Genomic DNA, 19,341 nt, shown 5'->3' with positions numbered 1-19,341 from the left:
GGTACATCTAAAATGGGACCCACAATTTATACAGGCTTATTTGAGTTACTTTATACTCCTCATGTAATTTCTAATTAGTTTACAAGTGCATGTGTATCATCTATCACACTCTGGCAGAGCAACACAGTTTTTTTTCTTTTTGAAGCACGTTCCCCCACCTCGGAAACGGATTGGCTACCCCTGCCACCAGCCAATCGGTGGTGGTCGGTGCTCTGTGGACCCTACCATGATGTATGTGTTTCATCCATGCCGTCCATATATTTTTATAGATCATTTTATGATATGATACCAAAAATTAGGTATATCCCAATATCAAGTGGACCACATTACATTACCGGAAACAGTGTTGAATGAAGGTCGACCATTAAAAAAAATTTGGGGGCCATAAAAGTTTTGGATCATGATGATATTTGTTTTTTCACTTCATCTGGGTCTGTATGACCTAATCAACAGATTGGATGTCAAATAAACAGTACAGTGGGCCTTAATAGGATTTTAGTTGTGGATATCCAATCATAATTTTTTTTCCTGTGGTGTGTCCACTGGAGATTTATATCTCTCTCAGTTTTTGTATCTAGCCCTAAAATGATCTGTAAAAATGTATGAACGGTATGAATGAAAAACATACATCATGTTGGGGCATGTTGGGGTTGACAGAGGACCAACCATCAGCCACCGGGCTGGTGGCAGGGGGAGTAGCCAATCCGTTTCCCCTTTGGCTGGTGTGTTGACCTCATGCGTGGTGAATGTCGAGGGGAAGCGGATTGGCTGGTGTACCCAACTCCTTCCACGCTGGCAGCAATTTCTCGAAAGTAGAGTGGTGTTCGATACGTGGCTCCGATCTTGGCTACGCAGCAAACAGGTCCACGTAAAACAGGGTGTGATTTGCGCTCAAGGACTTGCGTAAAGATTTCGCAGGCCCTCCCTACAGCTATAAAAGAGAATCATCTGAGGAAGAAAAGGGAGCAGGAACATGGGAGAGAGAGAAGACGGACCATTCTTAGTCGGATGCACTAGCAGAGGTGACAGTGTGGAGAGCCATCATATAGAATTTTTTTCTTCTTTAGTTATATTTTATGCTTTTTTAAAAGATCCTAGTCAATCATGTCTATGATCGGCTAAACCTTTTAGCTAGGGCTAAGAGGTGAAACTTGTAGCATGATGGGTTATTTTTTATTGTTTTGATTCATGTTGTTGAACTCTTTTTAATTTTAGTTTGATTTTAAGGAATACTTTTAGTTTTTAATGATATGATGTGACTTAAATTACAATGGATCTGCGATATCTTTGAGTAGATTCTTTTCATTATTGAGATTGTGATTTTAGAAAATCTTGTTGTTCACCATCATCTCCTGGGCATGATTGGATGATGGAATCCTCCCTAACTCTCACAATTCTCTCAGATTGGTTGTGGATTGGTAAATTTTGTTGTTTGTTTTATCTCATGGGCATGGTTTTGTGATGGAATCACTTTTAGTTTTAATAGCTCTCATCTATTGAGAACTAGATCAAAGGAAGTTCAGATTTGATTTTTGATAAGATATCCTACAATTGGATGAAGATGGGACTCTGATTCCAGTTGTGTTTGTGAATCAAGCATAGATCTCTCTGATCTTTACAAGTGGATCCTTAGAAACCCTAGTTTCCCACTTTTGAATTTCATTACTTTTTCATTAAGTTATTCACAATTGTTCTCTCATATATTCTAGATTAAGTTTTTCATATTCTTCTAATTCTAGTTCTAGTTCCTCTTAGAAAACACACGAGATTAGTCCCTGTGGATTCGACATCGGTCTTATCGAGATTATTACTACATCACGACCCTACAGTTGGGGTTGTGAACATTAGTCATTGCTACTCTTCTCTTTTATTAAGTTAGTCATTGCTACTCTTCTCTTTTGTTGAATTAGTCATTACTACTCTCTTCTTTATTTGAGTTAGCCTATCATTACTCTTCTCTTTTATTGAGTTAGCTTATTACTACTCTTCTCATTTATTATGTTAGTCTTGTGCTACCTCCCTATAAGGCTTGGGCATGTGTCTTAGAAATCCACAGCTCCCATGATTCAATTTATATTCCTCTTTGGTACAAGTATTATGTTGAAAATCCTACTTCTAGCAATCAAATAAATATTATGGACGTAATGCGGTTTGGGTAGCGGCCTCCTTGGTCGACAAGTAATTTCATGAATTTTGGATAGTGGTGCATAAATCGATTTAAGTAATTCAAAATGTGTGTTATATCACTTTTGGGATTGGATGTCGCAAATAGTTGCTCCATGAACAAATCTTTTCACGTAATTCATCCGATCCATATATTCTACTTCTTTGGGATGTTTGTGTAAATCCACATTATCGTTGGACATACTAACGAATCTCCATAGTATGGGATGCAAGGCGAGTCGGATAGCTCTAAATTATTTTCTACATTGTGATGATCGCTAAGTGTGATGCACCGCATATACTTTGCTAGACATGCATCTCATGTAGGTTGTTTTGCGCATACCGATACCCCTTGTAGTAGTGGAATATGAGACGTATCAGAACCCTTATGTTACTCTTATGAATCTCTTAAATTATTATTAATCTTAAAGGATAACCATCACTATGAGTAGGGCATTGCCCCTTTCCAACCATATAGATGATACAAGTGATATACAGATTGAAGACCCAGAGAACCATCCCTTCATGGAAGATTACACTGAATGAATAAGAAGATAGTTTTATAACTTAATTTTATTTATATTTCCGCTACGAATTCAATAATGTAATAAGCTCCCATTTGAGAGGCTATTAGAAAGTTCATCTCTTTTCACTCTAATGAAATAATAAATACAGCCGATTTCATTCTCGTGAATGGCTACCTTTCTGAATGTAATTGGGTGTGATCTAAATGGAAAAAAATAAAATATAGGGTGCAATTTTTAAAGCATCTAATTTATACATTATTAACACCCAGAATTCTCAAGTACGAGTATGCAGTCAGGCCACAAAAATTCAGGATGTTACAGTTAGGGCCCATTTGTTAAATCTGAAATCTGAAGTCTGAATCTAACGTCTAAATCTGAAATCTAAATTTGAAGTCAGAAACTAATAATGAATCAAGAATAACTTGTTTGTTAACTAACGTCTAGAATCTTTGAAACATATTAATTTGACACACCTACCCATATGAAACAATTATGATTGAATCCCTCCCTACCTTTAAAAACTCCATGAATTTCATTAAAATGTTTATTTGTCATCCAACTTATTGAAAAGGTCACAAACAGCTAGATGAAGGGATGACATAAATATCAACATGATCCAAAGCTTTTGTGGCCCAAAAGAATTTTTAAATGGTCAATCACCACTATTTCCTGTACAAAGGTCCATCTAAGATTTGAAGCTAATTTATTTTTTAGATCATACCCTAAAATAAGCTTTCAATATAGATGGATGGTATTGATGTAGTCACATATATCACATTAGGCCCCAGGTGTGAGCCAGATTTCATGGAAAAGCCTTTCCTAGGAAGTCTACCATTGAAAATCTAGGTGGGGCCCACCGTGATGTTTGTGTGAAATCCACCCTGTCCATCCATTTTGTGAGATCATTTTAGGACCTAATGTTAAAAATGAGCCATATCCAATACTCAAATGGGCTGAAAATGTGAGGATTGGATGCCTATAATTAAAATATTCGTAAGGCCACGGAAGTTTTCAATCATGATAATATTTGTGGTTTGAGTTCATCTCACTAGGAATGCCATTATGAACCGTATTGGTGACATGTAAACATCATTGTTGACCTCGAGGAGGTTTCAATGATAGGAATTTTCCTACCCACCTTTTCCTTTAGTGCGGCCCACTTAAGCCTTGTATCCTCCTCATTTTTTGTCTCAAGTCTTAAAATGATCTCAAAACACGAATGGACATATTAGATTTCTCACAAACATAATGGTAGGCTCCACCTAAGATTCCAACGCGCAGGAACTTCCTGTGAAAGGCATTTGCATATAATTTGCACCTCAAATCTAAAAGGGGATTGCATACTACCCCACAAAGATTTACCTAAATATGGACAATTAAGGGCTTTCTGGGTCATACCATGATATATATGTTTTATCCATATTGTTCATTCATTTTTTTCATATTATTTTAGAAATTAAGACAAAAAATAAGGCAAATATAATGTTTAAGCGGGCCACACTACAAGAAACTGTGGGAATTGGGTGCCTATCATTTAAAACTTTTAGAGGCCACATAAGGTTCTGATCAAGCTGATTTTTTTGTTTTTCCTTCATCCAGGTCTGTGTGACCTTATAAAGATATTTGATGGCAAATAAGCTTCATGGTAGACATCAGGAAGGTTTTAACGGTAGTCATTCTTGTCCCACTACTTTATGTGGTGTGGTTGACTTGAGCTTTGAATGTGAACCTTTTTTCGGATCATGCTTTAGAATGATATAAAAAAGTTGATAGATGGAGTGGTTCTAATACATAAATCATGGTGGGCTCAGAGAAGTGCCCCATGTTAAAAGTTGGTATGTGTATAACGCAAGGGAGAAAATCTTTGTCGCAGAGGACAATTTTGGATTAAAAAAAATAAAAAAATCATGGACCGCATTCTTGATTCCCCATTAAGCTAGACTACTATTACGAAAAAAATTCAACATAAAATGGTGGAGTGCTTTCATTCTTCCGCGTTAACAAACACCACTAAACATGGAATATTTTCCAAAATCCGTGTTAAGTGTAAAAATTCAACGTTAACAAACAGGCCCTTAGACTCCAAGATTTAAGATGTATGGTTCAACTAAGTTGCATAAGCACGGGTTAAATGTCCATCACGATCGGATTTTCAAAAATGGATTTTCTAAGGATTAATGTTGGGTGAGTACATATACATTGTAGAAAACTCTAGATGATTAGTGAGGTGCTTGTAGCTATCAGAATTAGACTTTAACATTGTAGAATGCTCATCAATCTATCAGGATCATGGTGAAAGGTTTAGAATCATTCATGATCAAATCTAAATAGCCTAGAAGTGTCCTTTGTTTATTTCAAGTTAATGTAATAGTCCAATTTAAAAATCAATGGTTAGGTAGCTTATTTTATCCATGAAGACTATTCTTAATAGTTTGGATTGGTGATAGATTAGTTGTATTATGATATGTAAGCTTGGGATGTATACATGTGTGTGAATATACATTTATTCGGGAGTGGGGTTATTAGATCATGTTCTAACAGTAGGTCAGGCTTATACATGGATAACGGGTAACATGAATGGGTTATAATCTTAGATGGTTACATTTATATATAGATGAATGTGATGATCCCAAGGCCGATTCTCTACGATTGTGTGGTCCAAGTGTGAAGCGGATGATCAGATATTTTAGTTTGGTGATAACAAGCTCTTTTAAGGGTTGATTAGATGAATAGTAAAAAAATACTAGGATATATAATGTTTGAAGCTTATTATAGTGTGTATCTGTGGGTAAGTGTCAGTACATGCGCAAGTATATATGAGTGTTTTCTCCGAATAAGAATTTACACTAAAATATACATGTGGGCGAGCACTTGTGTACTTATGCTCGAAATTTTTTGTGTTATTACACGTTGTTAGGTCACAACATTCTTGAGGTTGAAAAGCATTACTCTGTGGCTAAAGATGACAATCAGAGTATGGAAGGTCATGGCCTCCTCATTCTTTTAAGGTAATTTGGATCTAATTATATTCAAAATAGCTATCCATGAAGGATGTGAAAGACTATCCAATGGTGTTGTTGATTAGAAGTTCTACGATCAACATGGAAACTCGTCATTGGGACAAGCTTTTTTGAGGTCGTGGAAGTCTACACATTAACCTTATTTGTTTGTTCTTTTTCTTAAAGGGAATAATGATGGAGATCCATTGAGGGTATTTGACCTTTTGAATGAATCATGCAAAGATGAGCTTCTTGACGTCTTCCTTGATCTATGAGGTCAACTTGGGGTGGGAGTGCCATTATGAATGTTTAACAGGCTTCTTCTCTTTAAAGATATTAAACTTGTGGATGACCACCTTGGGGTCTAGGCCAAAGATTTTTTTAATATGGCTAGGAAAGATATATTTGAATTCCTTTAAGAGATCATGCACTTATCAACCTCAACTAATGGAATATTACCGTTGATGTACATCGGGCAAGGCTCTTCTTGAGAGCCAAGATTCACATATTTCAGATCATCGACAATATGCTAGCCACCATATTTTATCTTGACCAGTGTAGAGGTTGGCTTGGCCACTTCAGTGTCTGCCCCCGATTCAACGATCAATTAGCGTTCAAAGGTTAGTAATACAGATGCTTAACTTTGCCCTCGATGTAACATCTTGAATTTTCATGGCTCAAGTAAATACTCGTGCCTGAGAATTTCGGGTGTTAATAATTAAAGATTTGGATGCTTCAAAATCTTACCTTGATTTTCTTTCCATTTTGATCACATCCAGTTACATTCACGAAGATAACCATTCACAAGAGTAAAATCAACCGTATTTATTATTCCATTAGATTAAAAGAACTCAACAAATTATCAAATGCCCTCTCAATGGGAGCTTATTACATTATTAAAGCTTGTAGTAGAAATAAACAAAACTAAATATAAGTTTTCTCTTTATTTATCTAAAATAATCTTCCATAGGAGGATTGTCATCCATGTCTTCAATCTGCACATCACCTGCATCATCTGTACGGTTGGGGAGGGTCAATGCCTTACTCATAGTGATGGTTATCCTTTAAGATTAACAATAATTCAAGAGATTGATAAAAGTAATGTCAAGGTTTCGATACGTCTCGTACTCTACTACTATGAGCGGTATCAGTATGCGCAACCAATATATATATATGAATGTATGCCTAGCAAAGTATGTGTGGTCTATCATACGTAGTGATCATCACAATGTGGAATATAATTCATAGAAAACTCAGCTCGCCCTGCATTCTTACACTACGGAGATTTGTTGGCATGTCCAACACTACCATTGATTTACATGAACACTTTGAGGTGGCACAACAGATGAATCCGATGAATTATGTGACATGATTTGTTCATAGAGCGACTATTTGTGACATCCAATCTCGGAAGTGATATAACACGCATTGCGAATTACTTACATCAATTTTTACACCACTATCTAATATTCATGGAATTACGTGTCGACCAAGAAGGTCACTACCCAGAGCGCACTAGTCCATGATAAAATATTTAAATCATTAGTTATGAGACCTTTAACATATCACTTGCACCAAAGGGAAAATAAATTGAACCATAGGAGTTTTGAAATTTTAAGACACATGCCCAAGCCATAAAGGGAGGTAGCATAGGGCTAACCTAATAAAGGAGAAAAGTAGCATTAAACTATCTTAATAGAAGAGAAGAGTATCAAATAGGTTAACTCAACAAAATAAGGGGAGGGGAGCAAAAGCTAACTCAATATAGGGTGGAAGCACGCGTCATTCTCAAATTTGACAAAGGGCAAGGCTTGTATCCATCACTCCACATGAATTCATAAAGATCACGCATAATTAAAATCATATCTTAACCATAATTCTCAAAGGATAAATAATTGATAATGGTAAATCAATCAATTGCATGGAGAATTCACATAATATGTAAGCATATAAAAATAAGATAAATCATTTCAACTCAAATTAATGTAAGTTTAAAGGAATCCCTCACCTTAGCTTTAGATCTAAACCGTAGGTAGATCTTGAAGTAGGAAAGCATTTACATAAACCATGACATTGCTTGAGCAAGAGGGAGACACCATCTGCATGGAGAAGGAAAAGGATGATGGCGTCTAGAATTCTTCTTCCTCTTTCTCTCTCTTTCTCTTTCTCTCTTTCTATATCTCTCTCTCTCTCTTTCTCTCTCTCTCTCTCTCTCTCTCTCTCTCTTCCTTGGGCATTGGGAAAGTTGGACGTGTGGGTGGTGAAGGGACACACACCCCTTTTTATAAAGAGTGGGCGTGTGAGAGGATGTGTTTCACATCCCACTTGGATTGGATTTATCAAATTTGATCTTTTCTAGCGATCTTTCTTTAAATCTAATTCGTCGAGTGTGTCAAGGTCGTCAAATAGAGATGGGGTATATAATTTCTTAGCAATCTAAAATTTAAATTGGCCTATCGTGAAAATTTTTCTCATGGGTGCCAAAATGAACTTGATCTCAATTAACGGTCCACACTTAATGATCAAGGCCCAATTTTGAAAAAAAATATGTAGTCAGGATAGGCAAAAGATTGAACAAAATTTGGTAGTTGATCAATGGTGGAAAATGCCCAAGTCTGAAATTTCACCTTTTGCACTAAAAGGAATGAACTGGCTTCAACATTCAATGATGTAAGATTATAAATCGGGGTCTAAATTTTATATAACCTTTTAGTCATATGAGATCAAAGTGTGATCCAAATTTAAGCTGCGACAAAAGGCAAGAAGTGGTTAAATCGGAATATCCAAATTTATAAGGGGTAAATAGGCCTCGAAAGGATAACTTTGCACATAAGAAAAAGATTACCCAAGTGGGGTCTTCATATTTCACACTTGGTCCATATTATGGGCAATCCAAGTCGTTCATATGAAGGAAAATATCCTACTACGACTGCTTACGAGGTTTCTTTACTCGATGGACACCAAAATCAACAGTTAAGGAGCTGATTTGTCAATTAGGTTGAGAGCAGAAATTTAACATGTATGGTTAATTTATGATACATAAGCATAATATAAAATTTCACATCAAACGGATTGTGGAACATGTGATCTAGAATTCAAGGGTCTAAGTTAATGGCATTTTCATTATTATTGATATGAGAGTTTTGGAAAATCTAATGGTTTACGTTTCTAAGTAATTCTTACAAAAGAACTTATGTGTAAATCATTATGAATAAATAATTATTCACCAAATTAACTAAGGGATTGTACATATATCAACTAACATAATGGATAGTCATGTGACATATTAAAAATAGAAAAACTTGATAGTTAGTACTCTGATTATGTATGTGAGTGGGTGTACGGTCAATTTTGTAAATGGATGATCATAAGTAGGTTTTTAGAGTGATCAAGAGGCAGAACATGTATACTATTAGATTCAAGTGACTTGTTCACATATGTTAGCTTCTCAGATTGTAGTTTTGATGGTGGGGTAATCATATTCTTAGGTAATGAACAAGATAAACAGACCAAAATCTCAATTTGATATGTGTATGAGCAGATACAGATATCAAGTAGTTAGTTTCTTATGATCGGGTGGTCCAAACTCAAAGTGTACGGTTAGATATCTTTACCTATCGATGGATAGTTGATTGAACGGTTGATTATGATAGTGTAACACCTAGGCCAAACATTATGGTGTCCTAGGGTGTCCACTAGCGGATCTGTCGCAGGACCACATTAGACAGTCACATTGTGCACACGTATGAGACCCCGAATGTCTAGGGATAAGTGACGTCGAGAACTACTGTCATTAAGATAGGATAAATCAAGTCACGAATGCAAACAAGCTTGAGCGTGTTCAGGTTGGGAATGTGAAAAGGTTGAGCTAAACATCCTAGAGGGGGGTGAATAGGACTATGCCAAATTAAAAATAAATATGGAACAGAAAGATAGATAACACAATCAAACAATAAAAAAGATAGCATAATCAAATAATAAAATAACACAAGTAAGTAGTAACATCATATGCACTAGTCTTGAGAGATTGATACAAACTTAGTTCTAAGGACAACCTAACACAAAAAACCAAAGGCCTATGGTAGGACAACTTTACTAGAACGTTTGTAAGTATCAAAAATCCAAACCAATAAAGAGGCAAAGAAAATAAACTAAGTTATTACAACATTCACCACAAGTGCATGAAATAAATTACACCATTCACCACAAATGCTCAAAGTAAATTACAACATTCACACACATAAGCAAATCCAAACATCCACCACAACTCAAGGAATTATAGTGGTTCGTTTGTGTGTACACCAATTGTTAGAAAACATCACACAACTACTCCACTCCCAATATCCACACCCATTGGATATTGGCTTTCACTATGAAAATGGTTTTCCAAGGTTCACCTTAAAACCTTTACAATTGTGTCTTTAGATGGGCTTACATAATAACAAAAACTCCACACTCTGAGATTTTCTGGATTACTTCAGATAAAATCAAAAATGAGATTTTCTTAGCACAACCTCACAAACCACAAAAGATATACAAAATATAAATGGTACTTATCTGAAAATTCTCTTTCTGAAGAAGCCCGGTAGAACCAATCCGATGTAAACGAAGATGTTCAATGTTCAGTCTCACAAATGAAAGGTTCTAAATCTAAATGATTTTTAGATTAATTCAACCTGGGCTAACTTGATTTGATTTTGATCTCAAAGAGGGTAAAATCACAATTCCCTTTTTTAAAGAAATAAAGTTGAATGGAGATCACAAAATCAAATACAAAAAGCTATTCAAGAGAAATTAAAATGAACACGATATAGCTTAAGAAACGCAGGAACTTATCTCTCAGAGTGATGGTTTGATATAACTTGGAATTAATGAAAAACTTTGAGACTCGTCCTCTATTTATAGGTAAAAATACTGTTCACTCAACTGATTTAAGGGTCGGTTCGACTGGTCGAAGGACCAACCAAATTTTAAAATTTTTGGGGCGATAAGATAAGGTCATTACTCGACTGGTTACGTGGGACCAAAAAACCTTGTTGGACTTTGAGTCGAGCCTACATGACTGGTCGATCACTATCACTCGATTGGTCGAGCAGTCTGCATGACTGGTCGAGGGTCCAACAAAAAATTCTAAAAATTCACAACAAACCTTGGACTGGTCGAAAAACTCTTAGACTGGTCGACCCAGAGCTTGGACTGGTCAAACAAAGACTAAGACTGGTCAAGGAAATGACCTATAAACATGTGAAATGACCCACATAGCATATGCAATGAATGTGACCTAACCTCTGGTCAATTTAGGGTCATCTATACCTTGTTCGTGAGTTTGAACAATTGAAACATCGTTCGCTCTACAAATTCCAATACTTGAAATACTTGAAGCTTATCTTCAAATGTTGAACTTGAGCTTGAGTGAAGACTTGAGTTGTTGAGTCTTTAAAGTACTGAACTTGGAGATTATACTCAAACTTGAGCCCTGAACTAGTACTTGTACTTGAGCTTGAAATCTTAAACTTCGACAACGCTTCTTTAACTTAAATACATAGAGAAGTTCAACGAAGACTTGGACAACTTTGATATGCACGAAGTTGATCTAATCATCTCATCAAAACATGATATAGATTCCAAATGATTTGTCACAACAAAATTTGACAAACATGGGTGCTAGATTTACAATATAGCATTTATAGAATGAGCTGTAATGCCGGTCTCTCCAATGATACACTACGGCATACTAAAATGACCATGTATCACTCGTGGAAAGTCCAATAAGTCTGAAACTATAGGAAATTATGGGCCTCGCTCTACTTGAGGTCCATCGTGGACGGTAGACCCAAACTATGCCTCGTGCCATGTAACTTGGATGGTCAAGACAACACTTGAAAGATACAACTCTTCGAAATCTAAAACCTAAAACCTGAAATTTAAACAATTGGCCCCACCACTAAAATGGCAAGTTACAATTTTTCGACCATAAAATTACATTCAAACTCAAACCACAGACCAGGGATATTTCCCTACCCTTATCCGTAAAGCTGGACCTTGATCGAATGATGGTGACCATTTGTAACATCTCAGAAAAATCAGTACAAGGACCCGAGTACCACCTCAGGCAGAAATCACCCAGAACCAAATCCTTTAGAAATTAGGTTAATATTAGCAAGTGCTAAACTAGAGTGCTTATGAAATTAGCATTAATCACCTTAAGTATGATCTGCAAGACCCAAAATGTGTAGAATCATTGACACTACATTACCCTGAAATCTATAATCCATCCTTAAACCCAGTTGCTCTTAGGAGCACACCGAAACTCCGTATCGGACCTAGACCGCACGTCGAAAGTCCGATTACCCCGAAACTATACAGTTATGATCGCATTACTGGACTTGACAACTCTCTTGGAAATCAAGTCCTAGCTGTGTCTAGAAATGCACAACTTGAGCCCGGAGCGAAGAGTGTGAGAAACGTGAAAATATTTAAGAATAAAATTTGAATTTAAGTAATCTAAGTCGTGTCACTATGGGCCAAATATAAGGATTCAGACCGTCAGAATCTGACCCAAATACACCCTCGGATCAGGAGAAATGTCCCACACATGTCGATGTACTTGTGGTCCTGATCGAGTGACCGTGACCGTTAAACTGAAACTGGTCTGCCACGGCTAATCTGTAAATCCGATCGGTATGAAAACTCAACTTGACCTAGATCCATGGTCAAGGAGCTTAAGTCTGACCGCACGTGGAAGAGGGGCCACCGGAAGTGCTCCGTTGGACCGGAACAGCCCATATTTGGATATAACCTAAGTATACCTTGGCCCTGGGGCCATTCCCATCAAACCTGGGCCTATATAAGGACCTTAAACACCCTCTCTCATATGCCATACGAATTTGATAAAACCCTAGGAGAGAGAGAAGAAAAGAGAGAAGGGAAAAGAGTGAAAGTGAGAGTGAGAGTTGGAGATATCTCCTGGGATTCGCTCCCATTGCTCCTCGGCCTTAGCTAACCTAATTTATCTTATAGGTTCCCAAATCTGCCGTAGACAAAGACTTAGCTTTAAACTGAGTTCATTACAAGTCTACCGGCGAAAGGTGCAGACTATAAATGCATAGGTTATGGTTTTCAAGGCTTTCAACGTCGGTTAATGGTTTATTATTGATGTGGGTGAAATTTCACATGCAAAATGCGATGTTTCTATTGCGTTTTTGATATATATGAACTATATTGAGAATTGTGTATTCTATGTATAGGTAGAAAGTATCGTACACGTATGAAATATGAACATGTGTTTGCCATGATTAATTGTCGTGTGTTTGTGCTAGTTGTATGTGTAACAACTCCTTAGCGAAAGGATTTGTCCTAATATGTACTATCACCAACTTACGTCATGTTTGTTGGAATATGTAGTCTAAGTGTTTGTAGAAATGTCTGAATGAATAAATGTGTAATATATTATACTTTATATGGGCGTTGAGAAGAGATTTTCAACTATCTTAATGATGTGTATGATTTCCTTCATGCACTTACATTCTTTGTCTGTTTAACTTAGACACCACTTATGTGTGAATTCATGTTTAAGTTGAAATCCATCAAATGCTCACATGCTTGTATGATTGGAATTGTAGATTCATTTCTATTCTGATTTGCTTGTATGAGTATCTGTTATAATTGAATGTGTTTGGTACTACAGAATAGTCCAGGCAATCGGTAACAGGTTCTGATATGGTGGCTGAGGTTGTCTCGCCACATAAGACGTGTTCGATGAACACGAGTTGTACCTTGGTTGTCGGCAGTGGTTAGGCCACGCGGAGTGCTTATGCACTTCATGTCGGTTAATTCAACATGCGCTCGTACCAGTCGATCTCGTCAAGTAACTCGATTGACCCGATGTATGTTCACCATGTATGGACGCTACTTCTTGAATCTAAGGTACCAAACTCACCAGTGAAAATCCTTCTAAACCTTGGTACCTCGATCCGCTAAGACTCATGAGCCGGGTATGGTGGTATGGGACACCGTGGTCGAGCTGTCGGCCTACGCTAGGGTGACGAGCCTCCCCGTAGTGACCAGTGAGCAACCCAGACTCGTGAGTCGAATACGGTGGTATGGGACATTGTATTCGAGCTGTCAGCCTACACTGATAAGGTGACGAGCCCTTTATAGTGACCTCGAGTGTACACTAAGACTATGTAGAGGCAACGAGCCCTTACGTAGCAATAAGAGTATACTAGGCTTGCACTGATAAGGTGACGAGCCCTTTGCAGCGACCTAGAACCGTATCATTGTATGAGATTTACTAAGATTGAAGACCCTAGAATGGATCGTTATTTGGGAATTAATATAAGGGAGGTACCTTAGCTTCTCAATCCTGTTGTATGAAAAGGACTAATAATAACTTGGTAATCATGCTCATGCACCGCATTACATGTGCGTTTGGCGTAGCAGGTCAAGCACTGTGGCAGTGTTTCATGCGCGATCGTAAGATGAAGTCGCTGAGGGAGAGTAGGCGAGGACATGCATCATTATTCATATCATTCTTGCATTAATCACAGTACTTAGGGATGTTTTCTTGTATTGCGTTATCATTACTTCTTGACTGAATTGATAACATGTTAACCTTTACTTTATTGTTCCACTGAGTTGATCACTCACTCCCACGTTTTGGGACGGTGTTCTGAACACCCACCAGACTCTGTCTTAGTTGCAGATGATGATGCGACTAAGGAGACGGAGCCTGATTACTATGATGATCAGGACGAGTTCTCATATAAGGAGTTTTTCGGGGGTTTCGCTTAGGCCATCCGGATCGACAGGGCTATAGGTTTTTTTTGTAGTTGAACTATTTTGAACTATTATATGTATATGATGACTCAGTGATGTATTCATACTCTGGAGACCGATCGTGATCTTTTGGTTCATACACGTTTCTATACATTTTCCAGTCTTTCGCTTGCGTTATATGAATTGATCTGGAGTATGAATTACTGTTTTGGTGTAATCCCACTCATGATTAATGCACTAACACAGACAACATTTAATCATCATTAAAAAATGTGGCATAAGTGATGTGTTGGAACTCGTGGGTTGGACTTTTACTCGACCCTCGATTTTCAGGGGGTTATACCATTGATCGTAAATCAAGCCCCTGCGGTCAATTGAGTTATCTGTTTGCCATCAAACATGGAACAACCCTTCATCTGACAATGTGACACCTCCCCCATGACACAAATGGGCCAGGGGGCCACTGGGATGGCCCTAGGGACTAGAAATGCACCCACTAGGGGTATATACATTAGAATAAGACTCCCTAGGGCCAATTAGACTAATTTTCAGACTATAAAGCTCTAAAAACTCTCTCCGTCACTTCCATACGAATTTTCTATAAGGAGGAGAGAGAGAGAGAGAGAGAGAGAGAGAGAGAGAAGAGAGAGTAGAGTGTGAGGAGTTGCTTTAAGGGGCTAGAAATTGAGGAATTTCCCTCCCCTACCTCAGTCCCGCATTGGAGCTTATGACCCCACCGCCATGGAAGCAGCTTGCCGGCGATCGAAAGGTATACGCCCAACCCTCTTTCAGTTTGTAGTGCATTAGGCCACTTGCATGTATCATAACACAAATTCCATCGACACAGGGCTCCAACATGTCATTTCACCGGACTGACACATTAAGAGTGGCTCCGCAAGCCATTAAACCATTCCTAGGTGCGGACCATTATCCTTAGGTGGCCATTTATCAAACCTAGGCTAGAATTAATGATTGTGTGTGAAAATTTTCCTTTACATGTTATTTTTCAAGGGATACAACAGTAGACATTTCTTTTAAACTTGATTAAACTTCCTTAGAGAAGAAGTATTTAACTCCAAGCCATTTTAATGTTTGCCTTTATGTTGATTTCCTTTCCATTATGAGAAATTGAGTCTAATCGAACCCCAAATTTGAGGAAATTTGGGGTAAATGTGCTGCATGTCTCATATACATTTAAATTGAGATGATTAATTGTGGAATTAATTACATGCATGTCTGAATTTTCTGTATTTAGAGGTAGTACATAATCCTCTTACAATATTAAGCATCTTGAAACTCATTTACATGCTTGCTTAGATCTCCCTTGCAATTAGAAGAAATTCATGATCTTTTGTGGTATCAGGTAACTGAATCTTATACTTATGCATGCCTAAATTTCCCACAACTAGAACTAGATCGTGACTTCTTTATCATATTAACAAATTTAATCCCTCTTGTCGAGTTGGCTAGCAAACTTCAAAGCCCCTATAGGCAACCCCATTAGTAGGGCCGTCCAATGACTAATTTGACCCATTTAGTTCAAATACAGATAGGCGACAGTAGTTGGACTACGTAGGATGCTCATTCCCAATGTCGTGTGTTCCGTAGTTTGTCTAAAGGGGACAAATTGGCCCATTAGCTGACCGACTATGTTTGTTAACCATGTATGTTCATGCCTGTTTGAACATAGGTCACCCTACGTCAATGTAGCGCCATTGATAACCATTATGTTGTGACCCATAAGTCTCAGGAGCCGGGCATGGTGGAATGAGACACTATGCTCAAGCTATTGGCCCACGCTAAGGCACCGAGCCTCCCCATAGTGACCACGAGCAATTCCTATCTTATAACATTATCTTCGTATGTATTATTTGGGAGTGACGAACACAATCGGGTCAAGGATCACGAGCGCAAAACCATCACAATTACCTGAGTCGCGTGATCAAGATAGGGCATTAATCCCGTTAGGGTGTCCTAGTTTCCCCAAACTGCTGGATGAATGAATGTAATTAAACACTCGGCTAACATATTCACCATCACATCGTATTAGTTAGAATAGCGACTCGACAGTCGAGGTCACACTGAGGGAGTGTTGGGCATTGCGAACGTAAGATGTTACCACTCGAGGGAGTGTTGGATGTAAGGACATGCATCATATCACAATAACATGCATATACATTAATAAGAGCAGCTAGGAACTGTGTTAGATGCCTTTCATTAATTACGCCTATAGAATTGATAACATGTATAATTTATTGCTAATAGAACCCATTAAGTTGATCACTCACTCCCACTCTAGGACGGTGTTTTAAAATACCAACCAAAACCGATCTTACATGCATGTGTTATAGAGCTTAATGCACTGGATGGGGCAAGTGTGAACGAGGAGGAGCTATTTTATTTTCATATCTTCAGCGAATCCCTATAGGCCGCCTTCAGATTAGCGATGGGGCCCCAGGGCTGGGATTTGTTGTATATTTTCTTGGACTAGATACCTCTTTGGGACACAGTCCCATATGATTAGGTGTATTATTCCCTTTTTTTAGACATATTCCATATTATTAGTTGCACTTTAATTCAGTAATTTAGTTGTGGTTTATGTCACATGATCTGTTTAATTTCTCAATTGCTTATGTATCAATTAGATTATACTTGCATTTTGTCAATCCATAAGATATAAGTGGCACCTGGGATGTCGAGAGTTGAGTATGTACTTAGCCCCAGAAATTCGGGGCGTTACAGATGGACAAGTGGGAAGACATATGATGATCTTATCTTAAAATTAACGGTCGGATGGCTTGATCTATGGATGAAGATCATTCTCAACAGTTAAATTCATGTTAGAGAATAGATGTAAGGTTAGGATTGGCTAAATCGGTATCGTACACATGTACATACTAAGTTAAATTTTATGGTAATACTCGAGAACTTTCAACACTTAGGTATTGTAAAGTTCGGGGTATTACACCTAAATCTCTCTTGCTAGCTTGACCACACATGTTGGGTGCCCCACCTAGGCAGGTTGCCCTAGCGATGAGTCCCACACTATGTCGCTAATGTCGTGATTGTTTGTGCCATAATATTTAACTTTTCCTTTAGGGGTTGGCACATGGCACTATGGCCGCATCGGAAGAACCATAAGTATAGCACAGGGCCTTGCCATAATGCAGGGTAAAATGTTCAAGCAAGGCTCACCTTGGTGAGTGTTTACACCTGAAGTTCCTTATCGTATAGGCTTGTCTTTCTTTATCTGACTTCTTTGCTCTGTTTATGTTTTTTATGTTTATGTTTGCGTCGAAATGGGTGCTAACGTATTATACATTTGTGGGCCCTATTTGCTTGGCAATGGGATTTTTGCACCTACCTTAGTAGTCTTGACGTAGATGGGTCGACAAATATATGATACAAAAGCTTTGCTGATCAACTTGCTACTTAGTCACTGAAGCTTACCACTGACTTTTGACATAGGCAAAATGATGTCGTCCTAGGCTGTGGAGCAATGATACCATTGGACGCGTGGGGACCTTGAAACTTTCTTGGGTAAGCACAGTGGTCTTGGAACCCTTTGATTTTTTCATAGGAGTGTATTCTAAAAAGCTTGGTGTCCCATGCCATATGTACGAGAAGGAAATAAGGATTAAAAAATGCATTAAAAAAAAAGTCTTGGTGGAAATTATGGCGGTAGACTATGGGAAAATGGGTTTTCCTATGTTAGCACTCACATTTTATTACACACTCACACCCTTCAATACTCACATATTAACTGTAGCATTGTAACATGTTTATCTTAAACTCATGGTCATCATAATCTATGGTTAAGATCTTTAACATCCCTAATTATCATCCCTGTTACTAGTAATAAATTCCAATTGATTTTGTATGCATAATGTTATGGGTGGAATCAAGCTAACCTGGTGTAAGAGACACATGGCAAAAAGACCATCGAAGCATACCCTCTAGGCTACCAAAGGACTAGTGTAATACCCCATACTTTTCAATACTCGAGTCTTATCACAGAATCTAAATTAGTTTACATGTGTGTGGGAAAAAATGTAGCTTACATTATACATCATCCTCCATGATTTACAATATATTCATCTTAATGTTGAGGCATAAAAAGTGAGGAAGACAAAAGAAGAAGCTTTGTGCACAAATAATATGTTCAAAAAGAGCTTTGTGCGGAAAAAAGGAGCTTTGTGTGGAAAAAATCGTCATTGTGCGCAGATGCTTGGTGTGCATAGCAAAGTCCGCACAAAGGAGGGGCGCACATCGAGGTCTACACAAAGGGGAAGTGTGCACTAAGGTCCGCATAAAGGAGGAGCGCACAGTGCTTATGTGGTGTATTCACACATGTGAGAGGGCTATAAATACCCCTTGACCCCTCTAAAGGGGTCATTAGTAGCCAATTGCGGAGAGAAGAAATTGTAGAAGAAGAAAGGTAGAGTCTGCCTCTGTTGTGCGGAACGGGCGTTCTGCGGCGCACAACACTGTTGGCACACAACACTGCTGGCGTACAACAAGGGATAGAGCACAACGGAAGCCAGCGCACAATAGAAGCAAGCGCACAATGGTTTCTTCCAGCACACAATGGCTCTCCAGTGCACAACGGCTTCTGTCAGTGCACAATGGCTTTTATCAGTGAAAAATGACTCCTAACACAGCGTTCAACATTATGTTTCAATGTTTTATACATTTATGCATAATTTGGGTGCTAAATACTGATTGTATATTATAATTCTTGAGTATTCTATTTGGAATCAAAGGAGAAAATGATGTAAAAAAAACTTGGAATAAATGAATAAAGTGATTGTCTTTCTTGTTTTCTTCTGGTAATCAATTCAATGAATGAAATTTTCTAAATAAAATGCATTTGT

Source organism: Magnolia sinica, chromosome 13, assembly GCF_029962835.1.
Source record: "Magnolia sinica isolate HGM2019 chromosome 13, MsV1, whole genome shotgun sequence".
Lineage (NCBI taxonomy): Eukaryota > Viridiplantae > Streptophyta > Magnoliopsida > Magnoliales > Magnoliaceae > Magnolia > Magnolia sinica.
Note: the sequence above shows the minus strand (reverse complement) of the source record.